This window comes from Staurois parvus, unplaced genomic scaffold (genome assembly GCF_062004578.1).
Source record: "Staurois parvus isolate SC_StPar_1 unplaced genomic scaffold, SC_StPar_1.0 ptg002749l, whole genome shotgun sequence".
Taxonomy (NCBI): Eukaryota; Metazoa; Chordata; class Amphibia; order Anura; family Ranidae; genus Staurois; species Staurois parvus.
The window spans coordinates 103,919-121,237 of NW_028320545.1; the positions used below are offsets into that span (position 1 = coordinate 103,919).

General features: G+C 46.6%; 1 protein-coding gene across 1 annotated transcript in view; it reads right to left on the minus strand.

Annotated features, from left to right (window-relative positions):
* Positions 1-15,660, minus strand: part of LOC149429348 (sodium-coupled neutral amino acid transporter 3-like) — a 90,279-nt gene extending 74,619 nt beyond the window's left edge. The window contains exon 1 of the mRNA XM_089666513.1: positions 15,523-15,660. The gene's annotated coding sequence lies outside the window, so the exon portion shown is untranslated. The remainder of the gene's footprint in view (positions 1-15,522) is intronic.
* Between the last annotated feature and the right edge of the window lie 1,659 nt (positions 15,661-17,319).

Consider the following 17,319-nt stretch of genomic DNA (forward strand, 5'->3'; position numbering starts at 1 on the left):
ATCATCAGTCCGCTGCAGGCAGCAGGAAGCCTTTCCTCAGTCTCCCCCCCCCCCAGTGATCAGAGCACACCACGGTGATGTCGGAGGTGAAAAACCAGCCAACGATATCCTAGCTGTCATTTTTGGAAGGAAATCCCGTGCCGCATTGTGTGCGATGGGCAGTCTGCTGCAGTTAGGTTGGGGTGATTCCATCCAGCTCTGTACGTACTGGGCCCAGGTCCCTGCAATGGGAACCGCCAAGACTGGGGAAAAGCGGGCAAGGCCTAGAGGGCAGGAAATGAAAGGAACATTAAAGGAGGGAAATGTTGAGGAATAAAAAAAAAAAGGAAAATGAAGATTATCATGAAAAGTTCCGAGTGACTATCCTGGAGGGGAAGCCGTACCAGAGGGGTGCACATTCCAGCACAGGGTCAATAGAGCCGTCCCTGGAAGTCCTGCTGTGTTGATGTTGGATAAATAGAAAGAGAGAAATACTGTAATCCATCCAGACTGCATGATTCCTGCGCTGCACGTACCGCCATGTAAAGGAGCGCGCACATTGCCAGGATATACAGCCTGGGGGGATGGGGGGGTCAATATCAACTATAGGAAGGGGGGGCGTGGGGTCATTATCAACTATAGAAAGAGGGGGCGGGGGTCATTATCAACTATAGGAAGGGGGGGTCATTATCAACTATAGAAAGAGGGGGCGGGGGTCATTATCAACTATAGGAAGGGGGGGCGGGGGGTCATTATCAACTATAGGAAGAGGTGGGGGGGTCATTATCAACTATAGGAAGGGGGGGCGGGGGGTCATTATCAACTATAGGAAGAGGTGGGGGGGTCATTATCAACTATAGGAAGAGGGGGCGGGGGCTCATTATCATCTATAGGAAGGGGGGGCGGGGGGGTCATTATCAACTATAGGAAGAGGTGGGGGGGGGTCATTATCAACTATAGGAAGGGGGGGTGGGGGGGTCATTATCAACTATAGGAAGGGGGGGCGGGGGGTCATTATCAACTATAGGAAGGGGGGGTCATTATCAACTCTAGAAAGAGGTGGGGGGGTCATTATCAACTATAGGAAGGGGGGGCGGGGGGTCATTATCAACTATAGGAAGATGTGGGGGGGTCATTATCAACTATAGGAAGGGGGGGCAGGGGGATCATTATCAACTATAGGAAGAGGTGGGGGGCGGGGGGGGGGGGCATTATCAACTCTAGGAAGGGGGGGTCATTATCAACTATAGGAAGAGGTGGGGGCAGCCCATTTTGTTTTATAAGCAATATCCTGAATTTGTATCCTTCTAGTTGTCATTTTATATTAGAATGTTTCCAATCATCTTCACTAAGTTGTAACATTGTTGCCATTTATTATGAATCTATCAATCCTTCAGCATCCGTGTCTACAATGTTACCTCTCACTTGACTTTATGTCCTATATTTCTATATCTGAAAACTATATACTGTATATCATTTGTAACATTATCCACTGATCGCTATTTATTTCAGGTACTTATATAGTGCCATCAATGTACTCCGCACTTTACATATATATTGTACATTCACATCAGTCCCTAACCCTCAAGGGGTGTACAATCTTAGGTCCCTCACCCTCAAGGGGCGTACAATCTAAGGTCCCTAACCCTCAAGGGGGGTACAATCTAAGGTCCCTAACCCTCAAGGGGCGTACAATCTAAGGTCCCTAACCCTCAAGGGGCGTACAATCTAAGGTCCCTAACCCTCAAGGGGCATCCAATCTAAGGTCCCTAACCCTCAAGGGGCGTACAATCTAAGATCCCTAACCCTCAAGGGGCGTACAATCTAAGGTCCCTAACCCTCAAGGGGCGTACAATCTAAGGTCCCTAACCCTCAAGGGGTGTACAATCTAAGGTCCCTAACCCTCAAGGGGCATCCAATCTAAGGTCCCTAACCCTCAAGGGGCGTACAATCTAAGGTCCCTAACCCTCAAGGGGCGTACAATCTAAGGTCCCTAACCCTCAAGGGGTGTACAATCTAAGGTCCCTAACCCTCAAGGGGTGTACAATCTACCGTCCCTAACTCACATTCATACATACACATACTAGGGCCAGTTTAGACAGGAACCAATTTACCTACCAGCATGTCTTTGGAGTGTAGGTGGAAACTGGAGGAAACCCATGCAGGCACAGGGAGAACATGCAAACTCCAGGCAGGCACAGGGAGACATGCAAACTCCAGGCAGCTGGTGCCATAGTTGGCATTCAAACCAATGACCCTAGTCCCTAGCCCTCAAAGGGCATACAATCTAAGGTCCCTAACCCTCAAGGGGTGTACAATCTAAGGTCCCTAACTCACATTCATACATACACATACTAAGGACAATTTAGACAGGAGCCAATTAACCTACTAGCATGTCTTTTGAGTGTGGGAGGAAACCGGAGTACCCGGAGGAAACCCATGCAGGCACAGGGAGAACATGCAAACTCCAGGCAGGTGGTGCCGTGGTTGGGATTTGAACCAAGGACCCGAGTACTGCCAGGTGGAAGTGCTAACCATTTAGCCACTGTGGTGCCTATATATATATACATACATACACGCACAATGTATATATAATAAAATAATCCTTAGAATAAATAAATTATACTAATAATAATAACATATATATATATATACATACATACATACAGACACACACATATATATATACATACATACAGACACACACATATATATATATATACATACAGACACACACACACATATATATACACACATACAGTATACATATACACACAGTATATATATATATATATGTGTATATTTATTATTTAAGTATAATTTATTTATTCTAAGGATTATTTTATAATCAATGAGGTTTCATTCACACGACTACAAGTACGCATGTACAGGCGGGAGTGCATTTAGGATTTGTACTGCCTAAAGCCAGGAATACACGGTAAGAAAATCCTACTAAACATTTCATTGAGCAAACGATCGACTGATTTTCTCTTCGTTGATGAGCAGGATGTTATAACCGATAACAATATTGTGAACAAACAAAAATCCGGTTGAACAGTGAAAAATGTAGTTTCGCATGCGAATGACCGATTTTCTATGCGGTGGTATGACAGTCATCCGAAAAAAAAAAAAAATCTATCAAGTGGCTCAGGAGCGAGATTGCTCAGGTGCCCTCATAGCAAGCTGCTTGCTGTGGGGGCACCTGACAGGGGGTAGGAGCCAGGAACACTGGCGGGGGACCCAGGAAGAGGAGGGTCCGGGCTGCTCTGTGCAAAAAAAAAAACAACAAAAAACAAGACTTTAGTATCACTTTAAGTCTTAACAAAAAGGAACAATAAAGTCTCCTCCCGCACGAATACACGTTTATACACATCGACTTTGTATGCGAGTATTTTACTACTCCTTACGCAGGAGCTCTCCTCCTAGAGGACACGTGGTTAGTGACATTAGTAACTTTTTTACAGCTGTGTGAATGAGGCCTAAACAAAGGGGAGAAATAAAGGATCATAAAAACAAATGATGTCCACCAATCATGGCGCATCTATACCCGAGTGTTCCACCAATCATGACGCATCTACACCCGAGTGTTCCACCAATCATGACGCATCTACACCCGAGTGTTCCACCAATCATGACGCATCTATACCCGAGTGTTCCACCAATCATGACGCATCTACACCCGAGTGTTTGACCAATCATGACGCATCTACACCCAAGTGTTCCACCAATCATAACGCATCTATACCCGAGTGTTCCACCAATCATGACGCATCTATACCCAAGTGTTTGACCAATCATGACGCATCTATACCCGAGTGTTCCACCAATCATGACGCATCTATACCCGAGTGTTCCACCAATCATGACGCATCTACACCCGAGTGTTCCACCAATCAAGACGCATCTATACCCGAGTGTTCCACCAATCATGACGCATCTACACCCGAGTGTTCCACCAATCATGACACATCTATACCGGAGTGTTCCACCAATCATGACACATCTATACCCAAGTGTTCCACCAATCAGGACGCATCTATACCTGAGTGTTCCACCAATCATGGCGCATCTATACCCGAGTGTTCCACCAATCATGGCGCATCTATACCCGAGTGTTCCACCAATCATGACGCATCTATACCCGAGTGTTCCACCAATCATGACGCATCTATACCCGAGTGTTCCACCAATCATGACGCATCTATACCCGAGTGTTCCACCAATCATGACGCATCTATACCCGAGTGTTCCACCAATCATGACGCATCTATACCCGAGTGTTCCACCAGTCACGACGCATCTATACCCGAGTGTTCCACCAATCACGACGCATCTACACCCGAGTGTTCCACCAATCATGACGCATCTACACCCGAGTGTTGCACCAATCATGACGCATCTATACCCGAGTGTTCCACCAATCATGACGCATCTATACCCGAGTGTTCCACCAATCAGGACGCATCTATACCCGAGTGTTCCACCAATCATAACGCATCTACACCCGAGTGTTCGACCAATACTGACGCATCTACACCCGAGTGTTCCACCAATCATGACGCATCTATACCCGAGTGTTCCACCAATCATGACGCATCTATACCCGAGTGTTCCACCAATCAGGACGCATCTATACCCGAGTGTTCCACCAATCATAACGCATCTACACCCGAGTGTTCGACCAATCATGACGCATCTACACCCGAGTGTTCCACCAATCATCACGCATCTATACCCGAGTGCTCCACCAATCATGACGCATCTATACCCGAGTGTTCCACCAATAATCACGCATCTATACCCGAGTGTTCCACCAATCATGACGCATCTATACCCGAGTGTTCCACCAATCATGACCGAACTTTCTCCTAGAAAACACACCTGTAATACCATCAGGAACATTTTATGGCCGTGTGAATAAAGTCTCAGATCCTCTAGTTAAGTGAGCTTAGAATTTTTACAGCAGGTAATTCGTTATTTTAATGATGATTCTACCTTGTATTGCTCTAAGTCAGCGATCTCCAAACTGCGGCCTGGGGGCCGGATGTGGCCCTTTGCTTGCCTTTATCCGGCCCTCAAGGCACTTTTCCTCCCACTGATACAAGACACTATTCCTTTCCTCACACCAGCAATGGGGCATGATTACTGCTACTGACACCAACGAGGCACTATTACCCCCACTGACACCAGCAGTGAAGCACTATTCCTCCCACTGACACCAGCAGTGAAGCACTATTCCTCCCACTGACACCAGCAGTGAGGCCCTACTCCTCCCACTGACACCAGCAGTGAGGCCCTACTCCTCCCACTGACACCAGCAGTGAGGCCCTACTCCTCCCACTGAAACCAGCAGTGAGGCCCTATTCCTCCCACTGACACCAATGATGGGGCACTATTCCTCCCACTGACACCAATGAAGGGGCACTATTCCTCCCACTGACACCAATGATGGGACACTATTCCTCCCACTGACACCAATGATGGGGCACTATTCCTCCCACTGACACCAATGAAGGGGCACTATTCCTCCCACTGACACCAATGATGGGGTACTATTCCTCCCACTGACACCAATGATGGGGCACTATTCCTCCCACTGACACCAATGATGGGGCACTATTCCTCCCACTGACACCAATGATGGGGCACTATTCCTCCCACTGACACCAATGAAGGGGCACTATTCCTCCCACTGACACCAATGACGGGGCACTATTCCTCCCACTGACACCAATGAAGGGGCACTATTCCTCCCACTGACACCATTGAATGGGCACTATTCCTCCCACTGATACCAATGATGGGGCAATATTCCTCCCACTGACACCAATGAAGGGGCACTATTCCTCCCACTGACACCAATGACGGGGCACTATTCCTCCCACTGACACCAATGAAGGGGCACTATTCCTCCCACTGACACCAATGAAGGGGCACTATTCCTCCCACTGACACCAATGATGGGGCACTATTCCTCCCACTGACACCAATGACGGGGCACTATTCCTCCCACTGACACCAATGATGGGGCACTATTCCTCCCACTGACACCAATGATGGGGCACTATTCCTTCCACTGACACCAATGACGGGGCACTATTCCTCCCACTGACACCAATGATCTGGCACTATTCCTCCTCGTAATACTAAAGATGCGTTGTTTACTCCCACTGATGTCGGGACAATTTCTACTCCCGATGGCCACAGTCCGACCCCCCAAAAGTCTTATGGACAGTAAAGTGGCCCTTTGTTTACAAACTTTGGGGCCCCTGCTCTAAGTTATATTTGGCCCTGATGAGGAGAATGTCGGTTTTATTCTTGAGCCCAGATCCGCAGAATTTGCAGCGTTTACTGTGTGATTTCTGCTCCGCATCATGACCACACCCTGTTCATGCGAACCGCTGCGGATTTGTATGTTAAGTTAATAACACCCCGAAATCGGTTCGCAAACGCGGTGCGATGCGCAGAATAGGATCCCATAGGTGTGAATGCCTGTGTGATTCGATTCTAGTGCGGACCAAAAAAAAAAAAAAGGGTCCTGCACTATTTTGGAGCGGATGCGATCTGAGCCATACAAAATGTACGACTCCGATTGCACCGCACAGAGTGCGCATGTGACTTGCACAGGGATGAGGAGCGGTTCTGGTGTGAATCACATGCTATGTGCTGCGCTGCATCAGCATGAACCCGGGCTGAATGTCCAATTCTCCCGACACAGGACCGCATCATAACAACAATTATCCCATTTATTCTGTCATCGCAGATCTAGCATGTCACCCGATGAAGAACCAACTGAACCCGAAACATCGTGCGGTCGTGCTTCCATGAAGAGCAGAATCCATGCGGTCATCTCTGATTTTACTGTCATTCTAGAGCACAGGTGGCAAACACAAGACCGAATCTGGCTCTCCAGGCCATTTCCTGTGGCCCTTGCACCTCTCCTGCAGGTAGCCCCTTGTCTTTGCCCCCGTCTTGTCTCAGCAGTCGGCAGCAGAGAGGAGAATAGAACTCCTTTGCCAAATCCTGCACCTCTCAGTGCAGCTGCAGCACCCCCTCATCTCTGCCTTCCCCGGTCTCAGCACTCAGCAGACTCTGGTAACTGATTCCACTCCTCCTCTGGTCCTCCTCCAGACCCTGCAGTTTGTTTTCCAGCTCTGCCCCCAAAGGGGGTGCACGGTGATGTTAGAAAGAGTGGGAGATTCTTGACATCTGATGTAATGGGGGGTGGGGGTGCTCTGGACATCTAGTCTTACAGACACAACTGGCCCTTTGAGGGCAACCATAATGCCAATATGGCCCGTGATGAAATGGAGTTTGACACCCCTGTTCTAGAACATTGCACAAGGCAGATTTCCTGAGTACCTGGTGAGCTGCAACTGGGACACTCACATATACCACATGTGCAGATCATCCGAGGCGATGCATGTACCTTCACTGGATTTCTCTGTCATGGAACTGGCTAAAAATTTCCAATCCCACCATTAACATTGCCGTGACTCCTGCCATCATTATAAACATGCACTACATGACTACCAAACATGCACTGGAGGTCATTCATTTCAAGCACATGCAACCGGGATGAAACACCTCCAGTAGATGCATGGTGAATCTTTGTAATATACGCCATGAACTCTTCTGTGTCACAGCAACCAATCAGAACAGAGGCGGATTAACAACTCATGGGGCCCCCTGGCAAAAGGGGATCATGGGGCCCCTGTGTCCTTGCAAAAGGGGATCATGGGGCCCCTGTGTCCTTGCCCAAACTCAAAAAGCCTATGAAAAAGGTACCAGGGGCATCTTATGGGGCCCCCTACTGACCCCGGGCCCTCGGGCTGTGCCCGAGTTTCCAAATGGTCAGTCCGCCCCTGAATCAGAAGTAACCTTGGCAGATGCACATCGACATTTGTTTGATCCTCTACTTTATAAAGGAAAGCTTACTGCTGTGTTAATATTTTATGAGCCTCGTCCTCTGTATAGTGTGTAATTCTATATGTACACAGGGACAGATATACACTATACTGCCAAAAGTATTGGCCCCGCCCTCCCAATCATGTGATTCAGGTGTTCCAATCCCCTCCATGGACACAGGTGTATACAATCAACCCCTAGGCATGCAGACTGCTTCTACAAACATTGGTGAAAGAATGGGTCGCTCTCAGGAGCTCAGTGACTCCAAGCGTGGTCCCGTGATAGGTGGCCACCTGGGCAATAAGTCCATCCGTGACATTTCCTGACTACTAAATATTCCACGCTCAACTGTTAGTGGGATTATAACAAAGTGGAAGCAACTGGGAACAACAGCCACTCAGCCACCAAGTGGTAGGCCACGTCACATGACAGGGCGGGGTCAGCGCATGCTGAAGCGCACAGTGCGCAGAAGTCGCCAACTGTCTGCAGAGTCAATAGCTAAAGACCACCAAACTTGGTGTGGCCTTCAGAGGAGCCCAACAACAGTGTGTAGAGAGCTGGGGGGATGGCCCCTTCCTGTTCCAACATGACTGCGCACCAGTGCACAAAGCAAGGTCCATAAAGACATGGAGGGGCCAGTTTGGGGTGGAGGAACTTGACTGTCCTGCACAGAGTCCTGACCTCAACCCCATAGAACACCTTTGGGATGAATTAGAGCGGAGACTGCGAGCCAGGCCTCCTCCCCCGACATCAGTTCCTGACCTGACAAATGTGTTTCTGGAAGAATGGTCCCACCTTCCCATAGACACCCTCCTAAACCTTGTGGACGACCTTCCCAGAAGGGTTGAAGCTGTTATAGCTGCAAAGGGCGGGGTCAACTCAATATAATATTGAACCCTACGGACTAAGACTGGGAGGCCATTAAAGTTCACGTGCATGGGAAGCCAGGCGGCCCAATACTTTTGGCAGTATAGTGTATGTGTCCCTTACATGCAGTCTATACACTCACCATAGCCATCAATATGGAGTCACCCCCCCCTACCCCACCCCACTATTGTCATTAATATGAAGTTACCCTCACCAAGGACATTGACATGGAGTGGTCCTCACCCACTCCACCACCACCATGGCCATCAATATGAAGTTTCCCCTCACCAAGGCCAATGATAGAGAGTTGCCTCTCAACATGGTCATTAATATGGAGTCACTCCCCCTCCACTATGGCCATTAATATGGATTTGTACCCCACCATGGATATCAATATGGAGTTGTCCCTCACCATGGACATCAATATGGAGTTGCCCCTCATCATGGCCATCAATATGGGGTTTCCCCTCACCATAGCCATCAGTATGAAATTGCCGCTCACCCTGGTCATTAATATGGAGTGCCCCCCCCTTACTATGGCCCTTACTATGGAGTTGTCACCTACCATGGCCATTAATATGGAGTTAGCCTTCACCAAGGATATTAACATGTAGTTGTTCCTACAGCCTCCACCACCAAAAAGGCCATCGATATGGAGCTGCCCCCACCATGGCCATCAAATGGAGTTGCCTCTCACTATGGTCATTAATATGCAGTCACCCCCTTCTATTAATATGGAGTTTTCATCCACCATGATGATTCATAAGGAGTTACCCCTCACCAAGGACATCAACATGGCCATTAATATGGAGTTGCCCCTTTTGCAGCTAGAACACCTTCCACTCTTCTGGCAAGACTTTCAAAAAAGTTTTGGAGTGTGTCTGTGTGGATTTGTGCCCAATTGTGAGGTCAGGTACTGATGTTGGATGAGAAGAACTGGCTCCCTATTCCATCCCAAAGGTGTTCAGTAGGGTTGAAGTCAGGGTTCTATGCTGGACGCTCAAGTTCCTCCACACCGAGCTGGTCAAACCATGTGTTTATGGAGCTGGCTTTGTACACAGGGACACAGTCATGGTGGAACACAGAAGGTTCTTCACCAAATTGTTACCACAAGGTTGGAAGAGTACGATTGTCTACAATGTCTTTGTACACTGATGTTTGTCAATGGAAGTTGCATAGCTGTGTTTTTAATTGTATGGCCATGGTACTGGAATGGGACAGCAAGCTCATGGAGATGTGATGATCAAGTGTCCATAGATGCTTAGCTGTTTAGTATGTATATAGTTACCATATTAAGTACGTTTTAAGGTTTTTGGTCTTCTCCTGATGTAGGGGTTTGTCTTGATACATTGAAAGCACCCTCAACCTTTCGACGTGAACCCCTTCATTAGGAAAGACCTCTAGTCTTCAGAAGGTTTCACCCCCAAACCTTGATGTTTTAGAGACCTCGCTTGCTTTTTGCTTCCTTCTGGCACCAGTTGGGTAATCTGCCTTGTATTGACCTCTCACTCTGCGCAATCATATATGAATTATATATGATGCCCATTGCTTGTGTTGCTGTGGATCCAGCTATCTGTACTTTCGGGGATTGGTGACAGACAACCTGATTCCTATGATTCTTAAAGTATTTGGGGGGCTTGTACAGATAATTACCATTAAATGAAGTAACTGGCATACACAGGGGCGGACTGACAACTCATGGGGCCCCCAGGCAATAGGGGATCATGGAGCCCCTGTATCCTTGCCCAAACTCAAAAAAGCCTATGAAAAAGGTACCAGGGGCATCTCATGGGGCACCCTACTGACCCTGGGCCCTCGCGCAGTGCCCGAGTTTCCAAATGGTCAGTCCGCCCCTGGGCATACATGAAACAGCTGCAATTGGAACACAACTGCACTAATGTATCACTAGTATTGGACTGAGCTATACTATTCAGGACCTTCATGAATGGAACTTTCACTGATGTATCATTATACCCAACAACTAATTATTAAAAAAAATCTGCTTTATGTTCTAAACCATCTACTTCAACCCGGGATCTGTGGATCCCTTAGGGTCCTCTAGACTAGAGCAAGTGTCAAACACAAGACCCGCGGACATATGAGCCCTCCAGGCTATTTCATGTGGCACTCGCACCTCTCCTGAAGCTCTGTCAACCCCCTTGTCTCCGCCCCCACCTTGCCTCAGCAGTCGGCAGCAGATAGAAGGACAGAACTCCTCCTCCAGATCTTGCGCTTCACTGTGCAGCTGCAGAGAGGCTTGTCTCTACCCCTCCCTCGACCTGTCTCAGCAGTCAGCAGGAGAGAGGAGGACAGAACTCCTCCTAAAGATCCTGCTTCTCTCTGTGCAGCCACAACAGCCCCAAATCTCTACCTTCCCTGGTCTTAGCATTCAGGAGACTCCGACAGCTGACTCCAGTCCTCCTCTGGTCCTCCTCCAGACCCTGCACTTTATGTTTCCCAGTTCTGCCCACAGCTTCTTCTGAGCATCAGCACAAGCACTGTGATATAAGGGAGGGGGGAGGACTGTTGACCTCTGATGGTGGGGGGACTCTTGACATCACATCTGATGTAAGGGGGGGGGGGGGGGTGCTCTGAATATCTAGTATTACAGATACAACTGGCCCTTTAAGGGCAACAATAATGCTGATGCAGCCAATGATAAAATTGAGTTTGACTCCCCTGCTCTAGAGGTTGCTAGGGTTGCCTTGAGCAGAGGATGATTGACTTCCCATCTGATGGTACCTGCATTGTTCCAGTGCTAACACCACTTTACAGATCCAGCCAGACGACACCAATACCATATGTAAGGTGGGCATTCTTCCCATTCACCATCAATGTAAGAGGCATTTTCCCAGTGACCCAAGATGAATTTAGTTTTGAAGGGGTTCCCTAGGATCTCAAATTTTTCTCAAGCGTTCCTCTGGAACAATAAAGGTTGAGAAATGCTGTTCTAAACCATAACAGCACAATATAAATACCATACAATGTATCTGAAATAGCTCCATACTGAGCCAAGATCCTATACACACAGCAATATATTGAATTACAAATACATGGAAAGCGACGGCTACCCCATAGATACTTATTAGCTGAAAATATCTGAAAATTTCTGAAATCACAAGACTACTTTGGAACAATGATTCCGTATGATGGGAAATTATTGCCACCGAAAAAAAAAAAAACAGGAATGGCAAGGAGATCCCACTTCAGGTAGAATGATCAATTTTTATAATTGTTTCAGCCATCTGATGAAGAATCCCAATCGGTGAGCTCAGAGTGCGGAGGAAAATAAACCCATCAAAGAATTTTCAGCTCCAACAATTTGATAATTTATCCTGAAGATTATAGGGAGCTAATCTCCTTCACATTCCATTCATTAGATGATATCCTTGTCCAACGGCCAATAATCCAGTTATTGAAGTGACAGATTGGGAAGTGTGCAGATTCTACACAGGGAAATCCATGGCGGGTCTGCCCAGATGATGATGAATGATTGACATTTTGTTTTTTGGTCAATTTAGTGAATTATTGGTATTGATGATTTCTTATATCACAAATTTTTAGAATATTTTCAAAACTCAAATATCTCAGCAAGACGTCAATACCACCGATGAAAGAAAATGTAAATTGAGAGGTGAGAGGGGGGGGAGAAAGAGAGAGAGAGAGAGGGGGGGAGGGAGGGAAAGGGAGGGAGGGAGAGAGGGGGGGGGAGAGGGGGAGGGGGAGGGAGAGAGGGGGGAGGAGAAAGAGAGAGAGAGAGAGAGAGAGAGAGAGAGAGAGGGAGGGAGGGAGGGAGGGAAAGGGAGGGAGGGAGAGAAGGGGGGAGAGAGGGGGAGGGGGAGGGAGAGAGAGAGTCTGAGAAAAAAGGGGGAGAGAAAGAGAGAGGGGAAGAGATGAACAGATTTAAAAAGAGAGATATCAGAAAAGAGAGAGCATGGGGAAATAGAAAGACATGAGTAGAAAGATAATGGAAGAGAGAGCGTTAAAGAGATAGAAAAAAGAGAGAGAGGTAGAAAGAGAGCTAAAGAAAAAAAAGAGGGGATAGAAAGAGAGAGGGACAAAGAGAGAGGAGAGAAAGAAAGAAAGAGAGAGAGAAAGAGAGAGAGAGAAAGAAAGAAAGAAAGAAAGAAAGAAAGAAAGAAAGAAAGAAAGAAAGAAAGAAAGAAAGAAAGAAAGAAAAAGAAAGAATGCGATATAGAGAGATAGAAAAAGAAAGAAAGCGAGTCTGAAAAAAAAGAGAGACAGAACAAGGCTCCGTGCACACTAGCGTTTTTTTAAGCTCCTAGAAGCTGTTATCAGCATTCTTTCTCTGCTTCTAGAAGCTAAATGGTGTTCTTCTATGTGTCTGTGCACGCTACTTTATGCTATTGGCATTTTTTGAGCTTCAGCGTCTAGGATCAGAAAAAAAAATTGTTTTTGTGGAGTTTTTGGGAGCGTTTTTCCAACAGAATACAAAAATGCTAAATTCTCCTTGACGGTGCTAAATGCTACTAAATCACTCCTAACAACTTTTTTCTAGCTTTTTTCCTCTACATGTACTGTAAAAATGCTAATAAAATGCTAACACTCCAAATGCTTCTGAACGCTACTAAAACTCGCTATTATCAACAATTTATATCCAGCATTTTTTTAGCTTAAAAAAAAAAGAAAAACACTAGTGTGCATGGAACCAATAAGGTAGAGAGAAGGTGAGAGATAGAATGTGAGAGAGAATAAGAGGGAGATAGAAATGGAGAGAAAAGGGAGAGAGGAGAGAGACAGACAGAGAGAGAGAAAGGGACCTAGAAAGAAAGAGGCAGATAGATAGATAGATAGATAGATAGATAGATAGATAGATAGATAGATAGATAGATAGATAGATAATAGATAGATAGATGATAGATAGATAATAGATAGATAATAGATAGATAGATAGATAGATAGATAGATAGATAGATAGATAGATAGATAGATAGTGGGAGAGTGGGAGAGAGAATGTGATAGAGAAAAATAGAGAGGGGTAGAGAAAACAAGATAGAGAGAAAAAGTTAGAGAGTCTGAGAAAAGAGAGAGCGAGAGAAAGAAATGGGTAGAAAGAGAAAAAGTGGGAGATAGAAATAGAGAGAAAAAGAGAGAGGGGAGAGAGACAGAGTGAGAGAAAGAAAGGGACATAGAAAAAAAAGAGAAAGAGGGAGAGAGATAAAAAGAGGCAGATAGAAAGATAGATAGATAGATAGATAGATAGATAGATAGATAGATAGATAAAGAGATATAGAAATAGTGAGATATAAATAGAATTATAGTGGGAGAGTGAGAGAAAGTGATAGAGAAAAAGAGAGAGGGATGGAATAAAACAGGACAAAGAGAAAGAAAAAATTAGAAAAAAGAGAGAAAGAAAGATAAAAAGGAGGGAGGGGGAGGGGAGAGTGAGATATAGACAGAAAAAGAGAGAGAGAGAAATAAGTAGAGAGAGAAAGAGAGATAAAAAGAGGGAGAGAGAAAGAGGGAGAACTAGAAAGGGGGGGGGGGGGGAGATAAAGAGATATAGAAATAGAGAGATAAAAAGAGGAAGATAGAGATTGACAGCAAGGGAGAGAAGTGGAAATATAGTGGGAGAGAGAAAGAAAGAGAGAGAAATAGATAGATAGATAGATAGATAGATAGATAATAGATAGATAGATAGATAGATGGATAGATAGATAGATAGATAGATAGATAGATAATAGATAGATAGATAGATAGATAGATAGATAGATAGATAGATGGATAGATAATAGATAGATAGATAATAGATAGATAGATAGATAGATAGATAGATAGATAATAGATAGATAGATAGATAGATAGATAGATAGATAATAGATAGATAGATAGATAGATAGATAGATAATAGATAGATAGATAATAGATAGATAGATAGATAGATAGATAGATAGATAGATAGATAGATAATAGATAGATAGATAGAGGCATAAATAGAATTATAGTGGGAGAGAGAGAGAATGTGATAGAGAAAAAGAGAAAAGAAGATAAAATGAGAGAGAGAGAGAGAGAGAGAGAGAGAGAGGGGGGGGGGAGAAAGAAAGAAAGAAATAGGTAGAAAAAGAAAAAGTGCAAATTAGAAATAGAGAGAGTGAGAGAAAGGGAACAGAGAGATATGGGTAGAAAGAGAGAAAAAGAAAAAAGGAAAGAGACTGAGAGAAACCAGAGCGCTATACCCTGCAGACATAATGGGGAGAATTCTACAAATGTGTCAGAAATGTAAAGGTGACAGTCAGGAGGATACAATCAGATCCACCAACAGAAATCCAGTCCAAGCATGAGCAGGACTTCCCCGGACTTCCCTGCCTGCCTCTATCCAGAACCTTCTGCCGAATTATCGGTCATTTATGAAGACTTATTCCCTCCATGTCAGGAACATGTCATTCCATACACTAATGAGATCCATGTAGATCCAGACCTGCAGCCAGCAGAGGGACATCGGGACCTGCACACCGAGATCCTGCGAGAGGCCAGCCATGCACTCCACAGTCCACAGTCCCCGATACATGGGACACATGTCACTCACTCAGCAACATGTGGCTCTGCAACTGTGGGTGGGGGATACTATATACACATAATATATACATATACATACATCACATGTGAGATCCGAAGACGATACATTTTACATTGTAAATTCTTCCTCCCCAGGATCCCCATACACAGAGAGATACATTGCAACTTTACAATAATATAAATAAAGGGGGGGCCTCAGCACTGACAGGTCACACAGGAGGGGAGTCTCACCTTGTTATAAAGTTTTCTTTCTGTTCTCCACACTTGGGAAAGGAATAGATTAGATCTCAGGCAGGGAGGCGATGGAGCTGCTGAGCTGCACTCCACTAGCTGACTGTTGATGCCACTGACTGAGGATTTAAAGGTCCGTCCCCCTATGTGTGTGCAGTTAATGATTGGTGGCCCCTCCCCCTGTACACAGAGAGGTGGGGAGGAAGCATGAAAGAATCTTTTATTCCCCTCACCCCCCCTCTACATGTACTCAGTATGTTCCCACAGAGACCCCTCCATTACTTCAGAGACCCCCCCCCCATCATGTTCATCAAAGCAGACCCCACCACCCCCTGACTACAGACCCCCATCCTTCCCATCACTACAGACCCCACCACCCTCCTCCCTACAGACACCCATCCTTCCCATCACTGCAGACCCCACCACCCTCCTCACTACAGACCCCCATCCTTCCCATCACTTCAGACCCCATCACCCTCCTCCCTACAGACCCCCATCCTTCCAATCACTGCAGACCCCACCACCCTTCTCACTACGGACCCCACCACCTTCCTCAATACAGACCCCACCACCCTCCTCAATACAGACCCCACCACCCTCCTCAATACAGACCCCACCACCTTCCTCAATACAGACCCCACCACCTTCCTCAATACAGACCCCACCACCTTCCTCAATACAGACCCCACCACCCTCCTCAATACAGACCCCACCACCCTCCTCACTACAGACCCCCATCCTTCCCATCACTACAGACCCCACCACCCTCCTCCCTACAGACCCCCATCCTTCCCATCACTACAGACCCCACCACCCTCCTCACTAAAGACCCCCATACTTCCCATCACTACAGACCCCACCACCCTCCTCACTACAGACCCCCATCCTTCCCATCACTACAGACCTCACCACCCTCCTCCCTACAGACCCCCATCCTTCCCATCACTGCAGACCTCGCCACCCACCTCACTACAGACCCCCATCCTTTCCATCACTACAGACCCCACCACTCTCCTCACTACAGACCCCCATCCTTCCTATCACTACAGACACCTTGTTCCTTCTTCTCACTACAGACCTCTCTACCCATCAGTACAGATCCCTATATATGACCCTTTTCTACAGACCCCACCACCCACCTCACTATAGACTCCTATGTCCTTTTCCTTTTCTACAGACCCCCATTTTTCCCATCACAACAGACTCCCATATACAGCCCTTCTCTACAGACCCTCTGTACAGACCCCACTACCCTCCCCACTACAGATTCCTATATCTGACCCTCTTTACAGGCTCCACCACCTTCCTTACTACAGACCCCCCCCCCATCTTCTATTATTCTCACTACAGGCCCCTATCCTGTCTATCACTACAGACCACTATATTTGGCCTTTCACTACAAACCCCACCACCCTTCTCACCATGGACTTCTATACCCCTCTCTACAGACCCCCATCCAGCCCATTACTAAAGACCTCCACATTCAGCCAATCTCTACTGATCCTCCCCTCACTGCCAACCCTTATATTCTGCCCCTTTTTGCAGACCCCACCATCCTTCTCACTACGGACCCCTCTATCTTCCCTTCACCTCAGACCCCTACTCTTCACTACAGACCCCCCTTCCACCCCATCCTCCTCAGACCCTTATTTCCGACCCTTCTTTATAGACACCGAAACCCTCCTCATTACAGATGTCTGAATCCTGCCCATCGCTACAGACCTCTCCTACCCTCCTCACTGCAGACCCCTATATCTGGCCCTTCTCTACAGCCCCCTCTATCCTCCTCTCATTACA